The sequence below is a fragment of the Schistocerca nitens genome, chromosome 8 (genome assembly GCF_023898315.1).
Source record: "Schistocerca nitens isolate TAMUIC-IGC-003100 chromosome 8, iqSchNite1.1, whole genome shotgun sequence".
In the NCBI taxonomy this organism is placed as follows: domain Eukaryota; kingdom Metazoa; phylum Arthropoda; class Insecta; order Orthoptera; family Acrididae; genus Schistocerca; species Schistocerca nitens.
In genome coordinates, this window is record NC_064621.1 from 627,325,300 (window position 1) to 627,349,175 (window position 23,876).

The following is a 23,876-nucleotide window of genomic DNA, read 5'->3' on the forward strand; positions in this document are numbered from 1 at the left end:
CATTGGGCCACACCAAGACTTGAGACCGGCCGTAGCTTGACGACCACTGAGTCAGATCGTCGACTTCGTTCCAGTGCGCAGCGTCCAGCATCACACCTTCTCTGGTTTCGGCTGTTGAGGAAGAATGGGCAGCCATTCTTGCACAGGCATTCAGACACCTCTCAGAAATTGTCCTCAGCAGAGTTGCGACCTTGATAAAGGCGAGGGGCGCACACATCGTATATAAATATTCAGTAATAGGTGTCCAGACAGTTTTGATAGATAGTGTAGTTGTAGACTGCCGAGTCATGAACGACAAGAGTATTCGGAGAACTTGGCTGTTCTCCTTGTAGCATGTTTTCGTTGTTCGCTCCATTAAGCAGAACTGGTACTGAGCGCCCACCTCTGATGGGCATTTATACGCACTAAATCGGCCATCTTCTGAAAAATCATAGCGTGCTTACTGGACCCATACCAGTAACTTCATAGTTACCTTCAGCTAACAAAAAGTTGTAGTGAACTTGATGTAATGAGATGGAAGAATTTCGAGCAGCATAGACCAAGCAACGAAAGAGTCTAGGAGATATATCTGCAGCAGAAGTGTAACATGCATATCACGAAAAAGTGTTCTTTCTATGAAACCTCGATAACATGCAAGCTCTAATTTAGAATAATCATACAGGCTACATTCCGAATTGCATCGGTTTGGCGTTGGCCCCTTTCCCGGCAATGTGACGCGCTCACAAATTACCCAGTCAGAGCCGTTTTTGGGATTCGTTGACTCGTAAAACTACATAAACTGTGAAGTGTTTAGGTAAGGACGTTGTCCTTGTACTGATCTTGCCCTCAAAAAATATAACCTACCTGGAAATGAGTATTTTTCCTCATCTCTTTCAAAAGTCGACGGAAAGGTAAACGTCAGATTTACCAGCTACATTCTTCTGGCATAAAACTTGTCCAGTAGGGCACTTTTCTTGTAAATGGCGCTTTTTCACTTTTTATCTGAACCATTACTTTGTACTAACAAAGATACATACGGCGAGACAACCAGGATTAGAAAAACAAATTTATCTGACGTTCCGATGTATTGAGTCGAAGCTTTTGCAGCCAAACCTCTTTTTCATGTGCAAGGAGAAGATACCAGTAACTCGCGGGCCCTTTGCACGGTCAGATATTTCCGCCGCGCTGCCTGTACAGCCATTGTTAGCACAGACAAATCGTTGGGTGTGAATTAATAGCCGAGTGAAAGACTTGTTTGTGTTCGGCCTTGTGAAGTCTGGCGGTTCTTGCACTGAAGCAGAACAGTGCTTCATATATGGCAAGGCGTTCCGCCGGAATGGTGCGGCTCAACGATGAAGCTGTTCTCACAGCAGAAAATTTCAGATAGGCATAGCTTCTGCCACTTGCCAAGTAGCTCAATGTTAATATAAGCCTTCCATAAGGATTTATTGATTTTTTCATTACAGTGTTATTTCCCTTCCTATGCGTTGTAAAATACTACAGAAATACAAAGAGTGCCTCTTTGTCCCAAGCAGTCAAACCAGCTCTCTTTTTCAGTTTTTAGCTGTAACACGTTTTCGAAGCCAGTCGTTTCTGCATCTTCTCCATACTGATCCTTTTCTTCCGAAGTATAGCACTACACAGAATAATTATTTTACACTGAAGCTCCAAAAAAACTGGTGTAGATAGGCATGCGTATTCATATACAGAGATATGTGAACAGGCAGAATACGGCGCTGCGGTCTGACGCATTTGTTAAATCAGTTACTGCCGCTACAATGGCAGGTTATCGAGACTTAAGTGAGTTTGAACGTGGTGTTATAGTCGGCGCACGAGCGATGGGACACAGCATCTCGGAGGTAGCGATGAAGTGGGGATTTTCCCGTACGACCATTTCACGAGTGTACCGTGAATATCGGGAATCAGGTAAAACATCAAATTTCCATCGCTGCGGCTGCAAAAAGAGCTTGCAAGAACGGGACCGACGACGACTGAAGAGAATCGTTCGACGTGACAGAAGTACAACCCTTCCGCAAATTGCTGCAGATTTCAAATGGTTCAAATGGCTCTGAGCACTATGGGACTCAACTTCTGAGGTCATTAGTCCCTTAGAACTTAGAACTAGTTAAACCTAACTAACCTAAGGACATCACAAACATCCATGCCCGAGGCAGGATTCGAACCTGCGACCGTAGCGGTCTTGCGGTTCCAGACTGCAGCGCCTTTAACCGCACGGCCACTTCGGCCGGCTGCTGCAGATTTCAATGCTGGGCCATCAACAAGTGTCAGCGTGCGAACCATTCAACGAATCATCATCGATATGGGCTTTCGGAGCAGGAGGCCCACTCGTGTACACTTGATGACTGCAGAACACAAAGCTTTACGCATCTTCTTCGCCCGTTGCCGGATCGGACGAGTCTCGTTTCAAATTGTATCGAGCGCATGCACGTGTGCGGGTTAGTGTTAACAGTGTGGATTTTCCACTAAAACTGGTGGTTTCTACCCTTCTTTTAGTGGCGAAATATTGCTTCTGAAGGCTGGTGGATTTTATAGTGGTTTAGTAGAATTCCGTTACACTTACTGAAAATGCGATCTCTTAATCGCTAAGCTATTTACATGTTTCGAAATATGTTATTTTTACTTTATTTGATTTCACGAGTATTTTAACTTTTTCTGCGAAGACAACACTGATGCATTACAATGTGGATCAGACGAATAGTCACACTCGACGTACTACATGCGGGGATTTCTTCTAGAATGAACAGTATTTGGTAGCACCTAGTTATAGTTCATTTCACGAGCGAAGGTGACTAGCACAGGTGCAGAGAGTGTAGCAACCGGTTTCGAACAATCGATGCTCACTTATTTCATTGTTGCTTCGAATAAGCACTGAGCACTTGTTGGGTTACACAGGGTGCGTGTCCTATACAATTATGACTGTCGGTGTATGGTATTATTTCACGACTTCATACGTGTATAACTATGCCGAAACCACAGTATACGCAAAAGTTTCGGGACTCTTGGCTTCAAGACCCACATTTAAAAAGATTGGCTTCAAGTTATTGAGAGTACTACAGGTCAGGTAGCGAAGTGTAAATTTTGTTGTACAGTTTTGAGGGGTCACTATGGAGATTTGAATCTCATGTGATGTCAAAGGAACACCTACAAAATAAAAAGGTAAGCAACCTTTTTTTAAATTGATTAGTCATTCATTGATCGGTTTTACATCTTTGACCACTCTTATGGCGAAGTAAATTGTTGCAGGTTGTAACTATGCAGCCTAAAATTATAGAAAAAGTTCTGCTGCACCAAACTAGGAGTACCTCAGCTATAAAAAACGTGTTAACACCGAATTTCACTGACGTTGTAGAACAAGATTGCAAAGATCAACCGTTTAGCTTATTAATTGACGAATCTACTTATATTGCTGCACATTAGCACTTGGGGTTGATTGTAGTTTATTACAGTAAATTACACCAGAAAGCAGTATCTCCATACCTTGACCCTGATGAACTGCACGAGTTGAAGCTATTGTCTCAGCTACAGAGAAGACACTTCAATGATTCGGTTTATGACTTGAAAATTTAATGGTCATTGGTACAGATAATGCCTCTGCCATGGTTGGAGTAAATAACGGAGTATTTACGAAATTAAGTAAGTAAGTAAGTGTCGTGTGACTAGGGCCTCCCGTCGGGTAGACCGTTCGCCGGGTGCAAGTCTTTCGAGTAGACGCCACTTCGGCGACTTGCTCGTCGGTGGGCATGAAATGATGATGATTAGGACAAAACAACGCCCAGTCCCTGAGCGGAGAAAGTCTCCGACCCAGCAGGGAATCGAACGTGGGCCCTTACGACTGACATTCTGTCGCGCTGACCACTCATCTACCGGGGGCGGACATTTACGAAATTGGAAGAAGAGGTACCACACCTGACTTTAGTACGTTTCTTGTGCCGTTCCTTGCAACTGGCTGTTTCAGCTGCTGCAAATGAATTTTACCGAGAAATTTGGAGTTTTTAATTAAAGAGTCATGATGCTCCTCTTCCAGACTATCTCTTTATAAGGAGCTATACAAAGCCATCAACGGTGGACAGAAACCGTTAAAAATAGTTCAAGAGTGCCAGACAAGGTGGTTATCAATAGAATCCTCTGTATTAAGAATATACACGCAATGGTCAGAGCTAAAAACACATTTTTCCGTAGCTACAGTGCGCGAAAGGTGTCACACGGCAGAGTTGGTGCACGTTATGTATGCGAGCGAGATTAATTACGCATATATTTGATTTTTATATCCAATTTTAATTGAACTAAACAGAGTTAATAAAACATTCGAGTCGAAAGATACAGATCACACCAAGCTGTTTGAGTTGACCAACCTACATATGCATGTCAGCAAAGTTACTTAACGTAAAGTTAATGTTTTTACTCAGAATATTCGTGATTTCTTCGACTGAAGATGTTGTCTGGGATTCCGCTTTGAAAAGCAGTTGCTTGAAATGAGAGAAAAAGGATTATCACGGGAAGATGATGGAATGCTGCGTAATCACTGCGTAACATTTATAGTAAATCTTATTGAAGAAGTACAAAAAACAGGTTACCAGAAAATTTGACGTTGATAAAAAAATTTCCAGAATAAATATTGAACAAGCACACCATTATGACAAAGAAAATCTGATTGATATAATGGCTCAGTTCAATAAAGTATAGAATTTATAGCAAGTGTGGATGGTCAGCGGTGACAAATTCATTTGTTGAACTGGAACGAGATCAAAGACACATAAAAATTTTGGAATGAAGTATTGCATTTGAAAGATGTTCAAGGGGAATGCAGATTTGAGGAATTAGTGACTTTTGCGATTACTCTCCTAATGCTGCCTCACTCCAGTGCCGATGTTGAGAGACTATTAGGACTATGAATGTAATAAACAACAAGCAGAGGAATACAAAGAAGTTAAATGTTTTAACTGCTATACTAAGAATACGCTGTGGTTTTAGGTTAGACGGAAAATGCTACAACGAATATGAAATTCCAATAAACGTTGCAAAACAAATCGATACCAAAGAGTCGTATCCATCTGAAACCGACGACGATGATGATGCAGACATAAATGATTCATCTGAAGAAGACGAATTCATTTAAATAATTAGCTGTTGTTATGGAACTTTTCGTATGTTCCTGACCTTGACTTGCTGATTTATTTATTGTACGTTCATTTGATAATCGTGAATATTTCGTTACGGTACTTAATAATAAAGGAAACTAATTACTAATGAATGTACTTATTGTTTTCTTTCATAATAATTAAAAAAATTGTTGATTGAAATTTTAGCGATTATGAGAGTAGGGGCATTTTTTTAGTGGTTTTCTGGCGGTTTTTTGCTCTTTAAACTGTTGGGAGCTCACTTTAACTGTTGGCAACACTATTACGGGTACGGAGACAAACTCATAAATACCTGGACCCTGCATGTCAGCAGGAAACTGTTCAGGCTGGGCTGGTGGAGGCTCTGTAATGGTGTGGGGCGTGTGCAGTTAGAGTTATGTGGGATCCCTGATACGTCTAGATAAGACTCTGACGGGTGACATGTAAGCATCCTGTCTGATCACCTGCATCCATTCACGTCCATTGAGCATTGCGACTGACTTGGTCAATACCAGCAGGACCATGCGACACTCCACACATCCAGAATCGATACAGAACGGCTCCAGGAGCACTCTTCTGAGTTAAAAACTTTCACTGGCCATCAGACTCCACAGACACGAATATTGTCGAGCATATCTGGGGTGCCTTGCACCGTGCTGTACAGAAGAGATCTCCCACCCTCGTGCTCGTACTGATTTACGGACAGACCTGCAGGATGCACGATGCCAGTTCCCTCCGGCACTACTCCGGACATTAGACGAGTCCGCCTGCCGGGGTGGCCGAGCGGTTCTAGGCGCTTCAGTCTGGAACCGCGCGACCGCTACGGTCGCAGGTTGGAATCCTGCCTCGGGCATGGATGTGTGTGATGTCCTTAGGTTAGTTAGGTTTAAGTAGTTCTAAGTTATAGGGGACTGATTACCTCAGAAGTCAAGTCCCATAGTGCTCAGAGCCATTTGATTTTTAGACGAGTCCATGACACGTTGTGTTGCGGCACTTGGTACGTGCTCGCTCGGGTCCTACACAGTATTAGGCTGCTGCACCAGTTTCTTTGGCTCTTCAGCGTATAAGCAAATCTTCTTAATTTGATCCTGGTCAGGAAATACTCTGTGTACTGCACTCTGTGGCTGCAAACATGGAGTGCTCAGCAAACCTGAGCGTGTAAGAGGTCCAAGGCTGGACTGTAATGCTGTCGTTCAAAAACGTCTCGTTTCAACTGACGCAACAATCCTTACGTTTGCATCGCAGGTGCACGTCAGCTGTGTTGTGCAAAAGCGCGACACGGTTGTTCAAGTGATGGCGTCTCTTGCTTTTAGAGACTCTTCTTAGTTTTCTCAGTGCTTCAAACAAAAAAGTGAATTACTGAAAACGTGTTCCACATCTAGCAGGGTTTTCATTCGCAACGTTAGCTTTGGACGGCCTGCCACACATGGAGAACGAGAATCTTTGTTGCTGTCGCAAGCTCTAAGCACAGTGGCCTACTGTGTCAGTGCGACGCCTGTTCCGTTCCCCTGCAACTTCCCACGCTAGATGAAAACGGCGGTTACTGTCCTCGTCGGCGTTGTGGTGCAGAAGCTACCTATTCTGCTCAACGTCGTATGGAAAACCGTGCATCCCAGCCGGTTCCCAGGGTGCGCAGGCTGCGAGTAACGCCAATGCGGTGTCGCACGCAGCGGCTGACCTGTGATGCGGGTCAAGGACCACCAGGCCAGGCCACTTACTTGGTAGGTCACCGGTTCCGCCAGCCTGGCTGCTTTCGTATGCCGTTTCCCGGCGAGGCCGCCGGCTCCCAACCGTCGCCTGTCCACACACGGAGCTTCCCCTCTGACGTAACGAGGCGCCGCTTGCAGTTTCTGTGCGCTGGTGTAACTGCGTTGCTAAACTTTCCGCCGTCGTGATGACAATTTTGAGGCGCAGGGGCTCTTTCGTGTATGTTGCGTGTGCACTAAATCTCCCAACCTGGACTCGTCGTTCGCATACCGCCAACGCTGTTCTTATTTCAGGTGCTGATAATTGATAATTTCGATGGAGCACGTTAAGCTGTGGCGCATACTTCATTTAGGAGACTCTTTAACGTTTCTATACCTACCTAGTTAAATTTAAGGAACATTTTTCTCCGACAACACACACACTACAAACATAATTTTTTTCTGGATTGGCCATGTGGGTGTATTTCAGTACACAAGTAATTATTCCTGACTCTACAATTTTTTATGCCAATAAAAATTAAAATAGTTTTCCATTTTACAAAAGATATTTACGCTATTCAACAGTATATCACGTGCTTATTTCACTATCTACATTTTGGCCTTCGGCCTTTTTCGAGTGTTACAACGACAGAAATCACCAGACCTCGTTGAAACGCAAGTCTTCGTCGAAAAATACATATATAAGCCAGTTGTCTCATAAGTAAGTGTGAGAACATATCTTTGATACGTAAAAAGGCTGGAAGCTTGTATGTATGGCAAATGCAGTGAAGCTGTGATGAAAATTAGACGTCCAAAACACAGGTGTAAGTTTCATTTTACTGTATCTAAATATCAACTCAGTCATGACGATTGAGCAACTTTTATTATTCTGTTACTTATATGTCTTCCTCGGGATTCTATTACCGTGTCGCGTCATGTTTGTACTGAAGTTACGATTCACAAAGGCCGGCCGCTGTTGTCCAGCGGTTCTAGGCGCTTCAGTCGGGAACCGCGCTACTGCTACGGTCGCAGGTTCGAATCCTGCTTCGGGCATGGATGTGTGTGGTGTCCTTAGCTTAGTTAGGTTTAAGTAGTTCTAAGTTCTAGGGGACTGATGACCTCAGATGTTAAGTTCCATAGTGCTCAGAGCCATTTGAACCATTTTCTTTTTTTATTCACAAAGCAACAAAATAAATATGACGTTGTTTTTGAGACGCGCCATCTGAAGGAAATGGGAACAATTGCCTGTAGTGCCATGTTAGCCAACTGTGGGAACATGTTTCACGCACATTATCTGTGTGATCACTGAAAAGTTTCGTTGGCATATGTTTTCAGAGAACAAGTCGCCACAAAATTACGTCAGCATATTTTTAGAAAATAAATGGAAAATGCTTTCAGTTAAGCTAAATATAAATTACATACATCATTTTAACGAGGAACATTTCTGCTCTTTTAATATTCATGGTGTGTGACTGTTACAGATGCAATAGAAAGGGACGAGAGGACGACAAAGAAACGAGGAAAGAATCCTAATAAACACATGTCCGCTACACTGACAACCATCCACAATACGTTCCCTGAGTTCACTGACACTATCAACAGGACTCGATTACACGAAAGCTTTTAAATATCCCCGTACTAAAAAATTCAACAGGTTCATGTCGGAGGACCTGGAAGGCCGTGGTACTGGCGAGCCACTACGGATAGAGGCCTGCTTTTTGTCGAATCGCCATTTACCAGTACTTAAGTGTCCGGAATGACAATAAAATCAAACGAGGGCACTTTATGACTTTGCGTTTTACGCCAAACATGCGGTGTTTCGAAATAAATGTGTACTTCGACATTAACAGCGTTCTGACATTGGCTCAACTGCACTTGTGCTTACGTCGTATCGGAGAAACCATTGGCTTCCGGACCTACGTTTATTAGGATTATTTCCTTGTTCCATTTTCCTCTACTCTCCCCTTTCGTCTGTACCGATAATAATGAATTTGCCCTATAACAAATCGAATTTAGGGCATATACTGGACTGGGGTTCTCGTAAATGGAATTATTTCATTCTTCCAAATTAATTCTGCAATGTAATATTCACATCATAAAAATGAACACAGCCTGCATACCTTAATGCGCTGGCACTCCTGGGAGAGTAATGGCTTAGACAGTCTACGGGATTTCTCCGCAATGTCTTTTCTTCGACGTTTACTAGTTCAGCAGATGATGTAGGAAGAATTCCGCCAAGTTTGGACGCTGTATTGAGTTCTCAGAGTCAGAAATCACGTTCAGTTCTGTACTCTTAATCGTCAGTGTAATATCATCTATGTTATCACTGATTTAAAGTTCATTTAAATTACAAGGATCGTTAGCAACTTTGAAACTAAAACTAAGTTATGGTATGATAATTGATTTGTGGGACTATCAGTTTGAGTTCCAGAGAAACGTAGGAACACGCGAGGCAACACTGATCTTACGACGTGTCTCAGAAAAACTGTTGGAAAAAAGGAATAACTTTTGTAGATTGCAGAAAAGCTCTTGACGGCACTGAACGGAGTACACTTTTTGAGATTCTGAAGTCATCATGGACAAAATACAAGCAGCGAAAAAATGTAAAACCACGGCAATGGAATGTAGTAGAGTTATATCAGATGATGCCGATAGTATTATATCAGGAAATGAAATGATTGAAGTAGGAGATGAGTTTTGGTATTTGGGCAGCAGTAGGAGGGAAATCTACTTTTTGGAACAAAAATACACTCCAGCCGTTATCGGACTGTACTTCGTGGGGGCTCGGATTGTAGTGGGTGGATGCCATGCCTCCTCTTATGTCACAGACCATGATGCCTGTAAGCCATGTCTTTCTCTTCCGATCACAGCCCAGTATCTTACCTGCCGTTAAAACGACACAGCCAATCCCTGGCAATAACACCAAACAGCCAATCTCAGCCATGTCGTTTTACCAGACATTAAAGTGAAACAGTGATCACTTCCCAGTACGTTACAGGGCATTAAAACGGAGCAACCAGTCACAATGTACCACAGAACTGCCATCAAGACTGTGTTCAAAAGTATCCGAATGATTTTATGTTTTTTGCATCCTGTTAAGAAGTATTAATCTAAAAATTATGTGAATGGTGTAGCTTGTAGTATTTCACATCTAAAATACATCAGCAAGGCTCTCTCTCTCTCTCTCTCTCTCTCTCTCTCTCTCTCTCTCTCTCTCTCTCCCTCCTACACACACACACACACACACACACACACACACACACACTCACTCACACACACCCAGGCGTACATGCGTACTCATGCGTACGATGTTTGTCATTTATTGCAATGGTATCCTCATATCTAATATATCTATCAGAATGACTGTTGGCATTTCGATCTGAGGCTATGTTACTCGTGGTTCAAGGATTGAACCTGACATTTTTACAACTTTTTCAGTAATGCATCAACTCACCAAACATCATTTATGGGGTGAAGAAGATAATGCATAATGATCAAGGCTAGAAAATTATTATCCATGATATGAGCTGGTTAGTTTTACTGTTAATTAGATTAGGTCTGTACCTACTGGAGTTTATGCACATAAACAAACTTTCGAGGAAGGCTGCACCATTTACTGATCGGAACTACGATGCCAAAGCTCTGTAAAACGTTTTCAGGCTGTATTTCCGTAATCAGCTATTAAATAATACCAAAATTTGATAGCAGTGCTCCAACAAATGTGATATAAAGACACTCAACGTAGAGAAGGACAAGAAATCTTCCCAAGCACAATTTTAGGAAAGAAGGTGCTTTGACGAGTTCTTGATTGCAAATTTGGCACTTAAACAGAATATTTTTGTAATATACAAATATAAATTCAGAATACTCCGAATACGAGAGGTAAACATGACCAAAGACAAGGGTACATCAAGATACAGGTTAAATATGGCGAAAGACTATGGTGGAGAAAGACAGAGATGAAGTGCTGATTTCTCGAAAATACAATCTTCCACCAAAAGAAAATTATTTATCAAAGTATGTAAAGATTTAGAGTATATACATAAACACACATCTTTGACATGAACAAAATATTCAACTTAGCATTAAAATAAAATTATTTCTCAAAATATATGACTTCAATAACAAAACGCATGTCGCACTAACCTCACAACTTGATCATTGCGTAATGCTAAAAAAAACTCAAATTAAATAGTTTCACACCTAAATTGTCATATCTAATATATCTATCAGAATGACTGTTGGCATTTCGATCTGAGGCTATGTTACTCGTGGTTCAAGGATTGAACCTGACATTTTTACAACTTTTTCAGTAATGCATCAACTCACCAAACATCATTTATGGGGTGAAGAAGATAATGCATAATGATCAAGGCTAGAAAATTATTATCCATGATATGAGCTGGTTAGTTTTACTGTTAATTAGATTAGGTCTGTACCTACTGGAGTTTATGCACATAAACAAACTTTCGAGGAAGGCTGCACCATTTACTGATCGGAACTACGATGCCAAAGCTCTGTAAAACGTTTTCAGGCTGTATTTCCGTAATCAGCTATTAAATAATACCAAAATTTGATAGCAGTGCTCCAACAAATGTGATATAAAGACACTCAACGTAGAGAAGGACAAGAAATCTTCCCAAGCACAATTTTAGGAAAGAAGGTGCTTTGACGAGTTCTTGATTGCAAATTTGGCACTTAAACAGAATATTTTTGTAATATACAAATATAAATTCAGAATACTCCGAATACGAGAGGTAAACATGACCAAAGACAAGGGTACATCAAGATACAGGTTAAATATGGCGAAAGACTATGGTGGAGAAAGACAGAGATGAAGTGCTGATTTCTCGAAAATACAATCTTCCACCAAAAGAAAATTATTTATCAAAGTATGTAAAGATTTAGAGTATATACATAAACACACATCTTTGACATGAACAAAATATTCAACTTAGCATTAAAATAAAATTATTTCTCAAAATATATGACTACAATAACAAAACGCATGTCGCACTAACCTCACAACTTGATCATTGCGTAATGCTAAAAAAAACTCAAATTAAATAGTTTCACACCTAAATTGTCATATCTAATATATCTATCAGAATGACTGTTGGCATTTCGATCTGAGGCTATGTTACTCGTGGTTCAAGGATTGAACCTGACATTTTTACAACTTTTTCAGTAATGCATCAACTCACCAAACATCATTTATGGGGTGAAGAAGATAATGCATAATGATCAAGGCTAGAAAATTATTATCCATGATATGAGCTGGTTAGTTTTACTGTTAATTAGATTAGGTCTGTACCTACTGGAGTTTATGCACATAAACAAACTTTCGAGGAAGGCTGCACCATTTACTGATCGGAACTACGATGCCAAAGCTCTGTAAAACGTTTTCAGGCTGTATTTCCGTAATCAGCTATTAAATAATACCAAAATTTGATAGCAGTGCTCCAACAAATGTGATATAAAGACACTCAACGTAGAGAAGGACAAGAAATCTTCCCAAGCACAATTTTAGGAAAGAAGGTGCTTTGACGAGTTCTTGATTGCAAATTTGGCACTTAAACAGAATATTTTTGTAATATACAAATATAAATTCAGAATACTCCGAATACGAGAGGTAAACATGACCAAAGACAAGGGTACATCAAGATACAGGTTAAATATGGCGAAAGACTATGGTGGAGAAAGACAGAGATGAAGTGCTGATTTCTCGAAAATACAATCTTCCACCAAAAGAAAATTATTTATCAAAGTATGTAAAGATTTAGAGTATATACATAAACACACATCTTTGACATGAACAAAATATTCAACTTAGCATTAAAATAAAATTATTTCTCAAAATATATGACTTCAATAACAAAACGCATGTCGCACTAACCTCACAACTTGATCATTGCGTAATGCTAAAAAAAACTCAAATTAAATAGTTTCACACCTAAATTGTCATATCTAATATATCTATCAGAATGACTGTTGGCATTTCGATCTGAGGCTATGTTACTCGTGGTTCAAGGATTGAACCTGACATTTTTACAACTTTTTCAGTAATGCATCAACTCACCAAACATCATTTATGGGGTGAAGAAGATAATGCATAATGATCAAGGCTAGAAAATTATTATCCATGATATGAGCTGGTTAGTTTTACTGTTAATTAGATTAGGTCTGTACCTACTGGAGTTTATGCACATAAACAAACTTTCGAGGAAGGCTGCACCATTTACTGATCGGAACTACGATGCCAAAGCTCTGTAAAACGTTTTCAGGCTGTATTTCCGTAATCAGCTATTAAATAATACCAAAATTTGATAGCAGTGCTCCAACAAATGTGATATAAAGACACTCAACGTAGAGAAGGACAAGAAATCTTCCCAAGCACAAGCTGTTCAAAATACACGTGGTTCGCTTACTGGACTACCGAAATAAACTGTAGGTTGGTCAAGGAGCGTAGTTTGGCCTTTATACAACGGATTAAAAGTTATCAAAATACTTATGAAATTGTTCGATAACATTACAAAACACCCATGGCACTACTGCTGTTCTTAGACCTGAAAATGCGCTTGTTAACGAAAATATTTTGATCTGTGGACCAAAGGAATCAATGTCACGTCCACATCAAAATTTGTCAAAAACTTGTCTGAGTTTGGCTGAAACGAATATCAATGTCAGTCGTATATTATAATGGCCCTGATGCTAGGGTATTAACTTCATTTTGCAGCACAAAACGTTTGTCATCTTCTGCTGATAATGTTAAATCATGCTGTAACACAGTGGAGACTAAGTGACACTTCGATGACCAGTAGTAATACTCACTAAACTAAACTCCTCCCGAACAGGCCATGAAGGCCCAACGGTATTGACCGACCGTCGTGCCATCCTGAGATCATAGGCGTCACTGGATGCGGATATGGAGAGGCATGTGGACACCACACCGCTCTCCCAGCCGTATGTCAGATTCCGAGACCGGAACCGCTACTATTCAGTCACGTAGCTCCCCAGATTGCCTCACAAGGGCTGAGTGCACCCCGCTTGCCAACAGCGCTCGGCAGACCGGATGGTCATCCACCGAAGTGCTAGCCCATCCCGAGAGCGCTTAACTTCAGTGGTCTGACGGGAACGGGTGTTACCACTGCGGCAAGGCTGTTGGCAGTAATACTCATTCGTATAGATGAAACAAGAGTGTTGCTACGCTTTTCAACTACTTTTCAAAGAAGCAGGTGGGTGAAGTAGATAGGACGCTCAAAAAAACAGTCGCAGTTAGCTCTAGTCTATTAGTGTTCTTATTATTCGTGACTCCCATGCAGCTGTATTAACTTTACCTTTCAGTACATCTGCTATCATACAGGAGAGAGTATATGACACTTCACCTCATACATCGTCATTTAACAGCAAAGCTGTAACGAATTGCCTCACGCGAAGGCGATAACAGCTGGATAAAACCGGTTACAGCAAAGTGTAACAAATTAACACCCCAATACATCACCATGGTTACATGAAATAGTATTAGGTTAATGCACCGATGTTCAGTCGCTAGAGTGATCACTATTAGCTCAGGGACAGTGATGGCCAATTTACTAGATGACTACCACTACCCCTGGGGCAGTGGTGGTCATTTTAGAAGGTAACAATCATTACCCCAGAGGCAGTGATGGTCAGTTTACAAAGTGACCATAGTTACCCACTGGAGGAAGAATGGTCAGTTTACAGAGTGAGCATCATTACCACACGGATGAATGATAGTCAGCTTTCAAGGTGACCATCATAACAACCTGGGGGTAATGGCGATCAGTTTATAAGATGAACACCATTACCCTCTGTGAGGGGCAATAATCGTTAATTTCTAAGGTCACTACCATTACCCTCAGGGGGCAATGATAGTCTGTTTACTAGACAATCACCATTACTGCAGGAGGCAGTGATGAGCAATTTACAAGCTAATCACTATTACTCCCTTTGGGGAGAGGAGTGGGTGGGTAGCAATGACGATCTGTTTATAGGATGACCACCGTTCCCCTGGGGGTCGCTGATGGTCAGTATATGAGGTAATCACCCAGGGAGCAATGATGATCAGTTTTCATCATTTCCATTGGGCAGTGATCATCAGTTCACTAGGTGACCACCAGGGTCACCTGTGGTAACAATAGTCAATTTACAAGGGACCACCATTATTCCCTATGGGAAATGAGGTCAGTTAACAAGGTGACCGCTATTGCTGCAGGAGGCACTAATGATCAGTTTATGTGGTGACCAGCATTAGACTGGAGGATACTGACAGTCGACTCACAAGGCGACCACAATTAAACATAGTGCAATTATGGTCAGTTTTCATCTGAATACCATTACCCCTAGGAGACAATGATTGTCAATTTATGAAGTGATCATCATTAACCCAGAAGGGAAATGATAGCCAATTTACAAGGAAACCACCATTACCTCTGGTACAATGATAGTCTGTTTACAGGCTGACCACCATTAAGCCTGTAAGTAATGATGGTCAATTTACAGGTAATTACTATTGCGTCAGTACACAGTGGTGGTCAGTTTACTGAGTGAACACCATTACACCTGCGGCAATGATGATCCATTTACAAGGTGCTCAACTTTTTTTTTTTTCTTCATCGGTCTACTGAGTGGTTTGATGCGGCCCGTCACGAATTCCTTTCCTGTGCTAACCTCTTCATCTCAGAGTAGCACTTGCAACCTACGTCCTCAATTATTTGCTTGACGTATTCCAATCTCTGTCTTCCTCTACATTTTTTGCCCTCTACAGCTCCCTCTAGTACCATGGAAGTCATTCCCTCATGTCTTATCAGATGTCCTATCATCCTGTCCCTTCTCCTTATCAGTGTTTTCCACATATTCCTTTCCTCTCCGATTCTGCGTAGAACCTCCTCATTCCTTGCCTTACCAGTCCACCTAATTTTCAACATTCGCCTATAGCACCACATCTCAAATGCTTCGAACATCTTTTGTTCCGGTTTTCCCACATTCCACGTTTCACTACCATACAATGCTGTACTCCAGACGTACATCCTCAGAAATTTATTCCTCAAATTAAGGCCGGTATTTGATATTAGTAGACTTCTCTTGGCCAGAAATGCCTTTTTTGCCATAGCGAGTCTGCTTTTGATGTCCTCCTTGCTCCGTCCGTCATTGGTTATTTTACTGCCTAGGTAGCACAATTCCTTAACTTCATTGACTTCGTGACCATCAATCCTGATGTTAAGTTTCTCGCTGTTCTCATTCCTACTACTTCTCATTACCTTCGTCTTTCTCCGATTTACTCTCACACCATACTGTGTACTCATTAGACTGTTCATTCCGTTCAGCAGATCATTTAATTCTTCTTCACTTTCACTCAGGATAGCAATGTCATCAGCGAATCGTATCATTGATATCCTTTCACCTTGTATTTTAATTCCACTCCTGAACCTTTCTTTTATTTCCATCATTGCTTCCTCGATGTACAGATTGAAGAGTAGGGGCGAAAGGCTACAGCCTTGTCTTACACCCTTCTTAATACGAGCACTTCGTTCTTGATCGTCCACTCTTATTATTCCCTCTTGGTTGTTGTACATATTGTATATGACCCGTCTTTCCCTATAGCTTACCCCTACTTTTTTCAGAATCTCGAACAGCTTGCACCATTTTATATTGTCGAACGCTTTTTCCAGGTCGACAAATCCTATGAAAGTGTCTTGATTTTTCATTAGCCTTGCTTCCATTATTAGCCGTAACGTCAGAATTGCCTCTCTCGTCCCTTTACTTTTCCTAAAGCCAAACTGATCGTCACCTAGCGCATTCTCAATTTTCTTTTCCATTCTTCTGTGTATTATTCTTGTAAGCAGCTTCGATGCATGAGCTGTTAAGCTGATTGTGCGGTAATTCTCGCACTTGTCAGCTCTTGCCGTCTTCGGAATTGTGTGGATGATGCTTTTCCGGAAGTCAGATGGTATGTCGCCAGACTCATATATTCTACACACCAACGTGAATAGTCGTTTTGTTGCCACTTCCCCCAACGATTTTAGAATTTCTGATGGAATGTTATCTATCCCTTCTGCCTTATTTGACCGTAAGTCCTCCAAAGCTCTTTTAAATTACGATTCTAATACTGGATCCGGTATCTCTTCTAAATCGACTCCTGTTTCTTCTTCTATCACATCAGACAAATCTTCAGCCTCATAGAGGCTTTCAATGTTTTCTTTCCACCTATCTGCTCTCTCCTCTGCATTTAACAGTGGAATTCCCGTTGCACTCTTAAAGTTACCACCGTTGCTTTTAATGTCACCAAAGGTTGCTTTGACTTTCCTGTATGCTGAGTGTGTCCTTCCGACAATACTCGCTGGTATCGTTAAAAATGACGCTTTTTCAAAAATTCGGTTTGGCATTTAACACACCTGACCCATATCAGCCTTTCCACGATGTTGACAGTTCAATTGATGGAAGAGAAATGAATTAAGGAAATTTGAAGCACTTTTTTTCATACCCTGCAAAATTGTGGAGGGGGCTTACCCTCCCAGAAATTTCTTGTGAATCAGAGCCTACACATTCTCATTCTAACATGAACCAGTGGAAAGCAATAGAAAATAATATTTATTGAAGAGGGTCTTCGATTACTGACTAAAGTTTATGATGGCTCAATTGCAGAAAATTCCGGAAGTCCAGCAAAATGTGTGGAACCACTGCATCGTCTGAGGTGCATACGACAGAAACCACGTGCAACCAACGATTACTAGAATTGCTGGCTGGGTTGTTGCATTAAAAACAATGTCTACCACTGCTTATTAGTTAATCCCCCTGCCCCGTCCCCCTGCCCCAGCAATAGCTTGGATGTGAGCAAGGCATTAACCTAGAGCAAAAGCAATTGCAGAAGATCAGCAAAAAAGAACTCTCTTACCCCAGCTTACAGTGGGTAGTTACGTGTTGTAGTACCGGCAGAGAATGAATAGTTGTGAGCACCCGGTATAAGAGATTAAATTCTTAAACAGTAATGTATACTCCTGGAAATGGAAAAAAGAACACATTGACACCGGTGTGTCAGACCCACCATACTTGCTCCGGACACTGCGAGAGGGCTGTACAAGCAATGATCACACGCACGGCACAGCGGACACAACAGGAACCGCGGTGTTGGCCGTCGAATGGCGCTAGCTGCGCAGCATTTGTGCACCGCCGCCGTCAGTGTCAGCCAGTTTGCCGTGGCATACGGAGCTCCATCGCAGTCTTTAACACTGGTAGCATGCCGCGACAGCGTGGACGTGAACCGTATGTGCAGTTGACGGACTTTGAGCGAGGGCGTATAGTGGGCATGCCGGAGGCCGGGTGGACGTACCGCCGAATTGCTCAACACGTGGGGCGTGAGGTCTCCACAGTACATCGATGTTGTCGCCAGTGGTCGGCGGAAGGTGCACGTGCCCGTCGACCTGGGACCGGACCGCAGCGACGCACGGATGGACGCCAAGACCGTAGGATCCTACGCAGTGCCGTAGGGGACCGCACCGCCACTTCCCAGCAAATTAGGGACACTGTTGCTCCTGGGGTATCGGCGAGGACCATTCGCAACCGTCTCCATGAAGCTGGGCTACGGTCCCGCACACCGTTAGGCCGTCTTCCGCTCACGCCCCAACATCGTGCAGCCCGCCTCCAGTGGTGTCGCGACAGGCGTGAATGGAGGGACGAATGGAGACGTGTCGTCTTCAGCGATGAGAGTTGCTTCTGCCTTGGTGCCAATGATGGTCGTATGCGTGTTTGGCGCCGTGCAGGTGAGCGCCACAATCAGGACTGCATACGACCGAGGCACACAGGGCCAACACCCGGCATCATGGTGTGGGGAGCGATCTCCTACACTGGCCGTACACCACTGGTGATCGTCGAGGGGACACTGAATAGTGCACGGTACATCCAAACCGTCATCGAACCCATCGTTCTACCATTCCTAGACCGGCAAGGGAACTTGCTGTTCCAACAGGACAATGCACGTCCGCATGTATCCCGTGCCACCCAACGTGCTCTAGAAGGTGTAAGTCAACTACCCTGGCCAGCAAGATCTCCGGATCTGTCCCCCATTGAGCATGTTTGGGACTGGATGAAGCGTCGTCTCACGCGGTCTGCACGTCCAGCACGAACGCTGGTCCAACTGAGGCGCCAGGTGGAAATGGCATGGCAAGCCGTTCCACAGGACTACATCCAGCATCTCTACGATCGTCTCCATGGGAGAATAGCAGCCTGCATTGCTGCGAAAGGTGGATATACACTGTACTAGTGCCGACATTGTGCATGCTCTGTTGCCTGTGTCTATGTGCATGTGGTTCTGTCAGTGTGATCATGTGATGTATCTGACCCCAGGAATGTGTCAATAAAGTTTCCCCTTCCTGGGACAATGAATTCACGGTGTTCTTATTTCAATTTCCAGGAGTGTAGTTTCAGTTCTAGAGCCTCAGCCCTGAGTTAGGAAACAGGCGGCGAGTGTAGGGAGGACCCATTCGTCACAGAAGACACAGCCATCCCCACTTGTACTCTCTGTAAGCCATTCCGACTGTTGCGCTTCATGGAATGGGTGTATGCAAGAGGAAGGCTACCAAGGAAGCGGTAATGGTAAAAATGTAACGTTCAGGTTAAGGGACGACTGGAGAAAGAACATCGAATACAGGGCTGGTGTAATACGTCTGGTGAATTTGCATGAAAAGATGGAACATTTCTGTGGTGCCTTCGTGGGTTGGTAAGCTTGATTATCCCAAGGATCGTATAAAGAATTTCGACAATGTACAGCGTACAGTTCATTGTTGACTGCCGTCTGAATTGGACAATGTGTCGTCTGAGATGGAAAATCGATAGTTCCGTTCTGTTATTAAACATTTTCATTTGAGGGGTTGGGCTGCTGCACAAACCAGAACAAAATTTTATGAAGTTTACGCGGTGTCTGCGCTATCTTTAAAAGACCATATACTTTTGCATCAATGGATTTAAACGTGGTCAGACAAGCGCCGAAGACAAAGCGCGCTCCGACCGTACGTTGAGGTCACCACAAAGCAAACTATTGACAAAGTCTATGGTATGGTAATACAAGACAGCCGAATAAAAATTCATGAGGTTGCTGAGACTGTAGGTCTCTCAACTGAGCGAGTGCGTAATATCCTGCACGGAAGATTGGTTTCTGTGTATGAGATGGGAGCCGCGATTGCTCACAGTCGACCAAAAGCGCATCCGGCACAACATTTCAACACAATGTTTGGAATGTGCAAGACTTTTTGAGCCGATGTGTAATGGTTGCTGAAACCTAGATCCGACATTACAAACCTGATTCAAAACGTCTGTTTAAACAATGGATAAAGTGTGGTGAAAATGCGCCGAAGAAGGCAATGATCATTTTGTCAGGTGGTAACGCGATGGTCAATGTTTTTTGAGATTTCCAAAGAATAATCCTCATAGATTACTTGGAAAAAGGCAGAACCATAACTGGACCCTATTATGCTTCATTGCTGAATCGTTTGAAGCTTGCCTTTGACTGAAAAAGGACCAAGGTTGGCACATAAAAAGGTGCTCTTTCACCAGGATTTGCACCCTCCCACACATTAGCGATAGCAATGGCGAAAATGTATGAATTAGACTTTGAATAGGTTCCTCATCCGTCCAATCCACCAGACATAGCCGCAAGTGACTTCTTCCTATTCCCTAACTTGAAACTCTGGCTTCCTGGGAAAAAATTCTTCAAATGAGAAAGTGATAGTTGCACTCAACAAGTATTATGCAGAACTTAAGAGAACCTATTTTTCCGATGGGATGAAAAACTGAGGGATCGCTGCATTATATGTATATTAATCAAAGAAACTGTGTCGATTAGTGAGGTGAGTTATTTACTAAACAAACCTTTTTTCTTTCTTCTTTACGTGACTCATCAAACCACCCTCGTATCACTATCTACTAACTCATGAACTGCAAGCGAAAGTAGATGCCGGATAAGATCGAGCAAGTGATTAAAAAAAAATTGGAGCTGTAGGAAAGCGAACTATAAGAGGAAATCATGACATGCAGAAATTACGAATATCTACCAGATGAAAAGTGAAACATTTACCATCTTACAAGGAAACGAAAAAAAAGACGTGAAAAGAGATATATAGGTAACATCCTAGCTGCATGTTATGTATATCATACTCGGATGGGATGTTTCGGGATATGATTTCGAGTTAAGAGTTTGTATTTTTGGTGTGTTAGGCGTTCTCTATACCATATGCCAGAGTCCTTTGTGACAATACAGACATATTAATTTATAGACGCATTTTGAAAAGTAGTCATTCTTGCCTATTGTTAGAATGTTTTGGGTAAAAATTAATTTCTCTGGTTAAGCGTGGATACTGTACGATACGAGAATTTCTTAGAAAGTAACCACATTCGTAGTGATCAGTAAAAAACAGCATGAAATTGGAGTTGCAGGCTTATAAATATAGGTTTGTATCATGTTTTTTTTCGCTCCCAATTGTAAATCGAGAAATATCTTTTTTCCAGTTGTCAAATTAGTGCCTCGAGAAAGAATTAAGATTCTAATACTGATTCAAATTATAAGTTGAAAATTAAGCATGGTATTAAACATGAAGAAGGAGTTGTTTCCCGTGTGTAAATGTATTATTAGAGCAGTTAACACAGAGTGCTTTTTCCATTGCACTGTCCTTCGAGTGGTGGCGTCCTGCTTGACTTATTAAACTTCCGTTTCCGGCGGTTCGTGTCTGATATGTGATCACACGTGTTGCCGACACATGGGTATTCTTGATATGTCTCCAGTTACTATTCCGTTTTAACAGTCACAGAGCGAGCTTTCTCTGTGTCTCCCTGTTCTGGACGTTGCTGCACAGACGTGCTTTTCGTGTTGCAACCAGTCGACTGCCGATAAAGGTGTAGGCGGGAGGGGCCAGGTGGGGTGCATCAGAATGCAGCCTTCTCGCTCCTCAGCCATACAAGACACCAGGAAAATCACATGGGACTCCACTTTGTAGCCCGCAACTCGTCGTCGTGCGGTAGCGCTCTCGCTTCCCACGCCCGAGTTCCCGGGTTCGATTCCCGGCGGGGTCAGGGATTTTCTCTGCCTCGTGATGGCTGGGTGTTGTGTGATGTCCTTAGGTTAGTTAGGTTTAAGTAGTTCTAAGTTCTAGGAGACTGATGACCATAGATGTCAAGTCCCATAGTGCTCAGAGCCATCCACTTTGTAATTCTTAGTTAGCTTTAAGTATTTGTCTATCCTCTTCCCATCCTACATCTTTGGGGAGTTTGCTTACGGTGTACATGTGTTGCTAGGTGCGCACAACTGGATTTTTTTCCCACTATTTACAAGTAAAATATAATCGTGTAGCGTGAGACGCTTCTGAGGCATCCTTATAGTGACGTGACACACTAATAACTCAGGAATAATGTATACTTGGTACGTACAGTGCCTTTTGGTTAACGTGACATACGGGTGTTTTGCTAAAATATCATGTTGTGTTAGTTGTTTCACGTGATAACATGGTATTGGTGTCTTCAGTAAAATAATGTTCTGTGATAGCTATTAAACATTCGAAATGATGTACACTGCAGGCCACCGTAAATGCAACACCCTGAAGGAAGCCGAATCAAGTGAAATTTACACCATGAGTTTGCAGCGATGAGATATGTAACTGATTAGAATTTCAGCGCAGACGCACATCACGCGCGCCTGTGGCGCCACCTCATAGCGCCGTTTAAGGCTTGGCTATTTCGACGAGTGTACGTTCGGCACGTGTGTTTACCTTGTGGTTGTTTCACAAGACGATCAGTTATGCCTCGTAGACAACAGCGAACATCTTTTGATCAAGTATCCGAGTTCGACAGAGGAAGGATAGTGGCTTACCGAGATTGTGGATTATCATACAGAGAAATCGCTAGTCGTGTTGGACGAAACCAAACAACTGTTGAAAGGTGGCTACACTGAGCCACAGCGCCAGCGATCGCTAGAGAGCATTGTTCCGCCGCCTCCACTGGCAGTGATTATTGAGAACTCGTAGTGGGCAGTGCTTGGGGAGAGCTCGTGGTAGTCAGTGCTGAGATGTCGTAGTGAGGAGTGTTTGTTGAGATGAGCTAGTAGGCAGTGCTTGCTGAGATGTGATACTGAAAAGTTCTTGTTGAGATGTGATAGTAGCGAGTCGGTGTGGAGGGATTGTAATGTCTAGAGTGCTTTTCATCAATATAAATTAAGGTAACAAACTACTTTTCTTTTCTTTCTCATTATTTCAATGTCCTGAATAATGCGTCATTACAGGTTCAGTCAACAAAGCATCTGGCTTGTGTTCTTGTATTAGAGTGTAATTCTGGTTTTCTTGAGTAATTATGGTATTTCTATTTTCTTTAATTAATTCAGTATAAATGATATTTAAAATTTCTTGTGTTGTTGAAGAAGAACCGTGCCAGATGCGTACGTTGAGTCATACTTCCACACACAGAACAGTTACACTTGTGCTTTGATTTCGTAGGTTTTATAGTTGCTGGGGACTTAATTAATTAATTGTGTTAATGAAAATTTCCATTTCATTCTTTGTTGTTGTTCTATGCAGTCAGATTGCGTAATAATACTAGTCAGGGCCAACCGTTACGAGACTTCGTAAACGGACAGACAGCTACTGAATCAAAAAATTAAAATTATTTGCATTATATTTTAAATAAGCCCCCATGCACGTGGCGACCGCTGCTTCGGATCGTCCCTTGGAATCTTCTGATTGTAAAAATAGTAGACAGTAGTATTGTTGTAGTAATTTGTAGTTTAGCAATTGTAGTCTATTTTGCATGTGTAGATTTGGTAATTGTCATTCTTCTAATGGTATTTTTTTTTTTTTTTTGCAAAATTTCATTTCTGTTGTCTTGTCTATGGGTTTGACAATTAGTGCAATTATTTCAATTGTTCGTTTATCGTGTTTGAGGGAAACATTTCGTGTGAATGGTATTGTTGGAGATAAAGTGTCATTGTGTGTAATTTCATATAGTGACGAGTTTTGTATGTTTTGTAAATGATTACGCGGTCGATGAAAAAGGCAAAAATGATGGACAGTGAGAATGA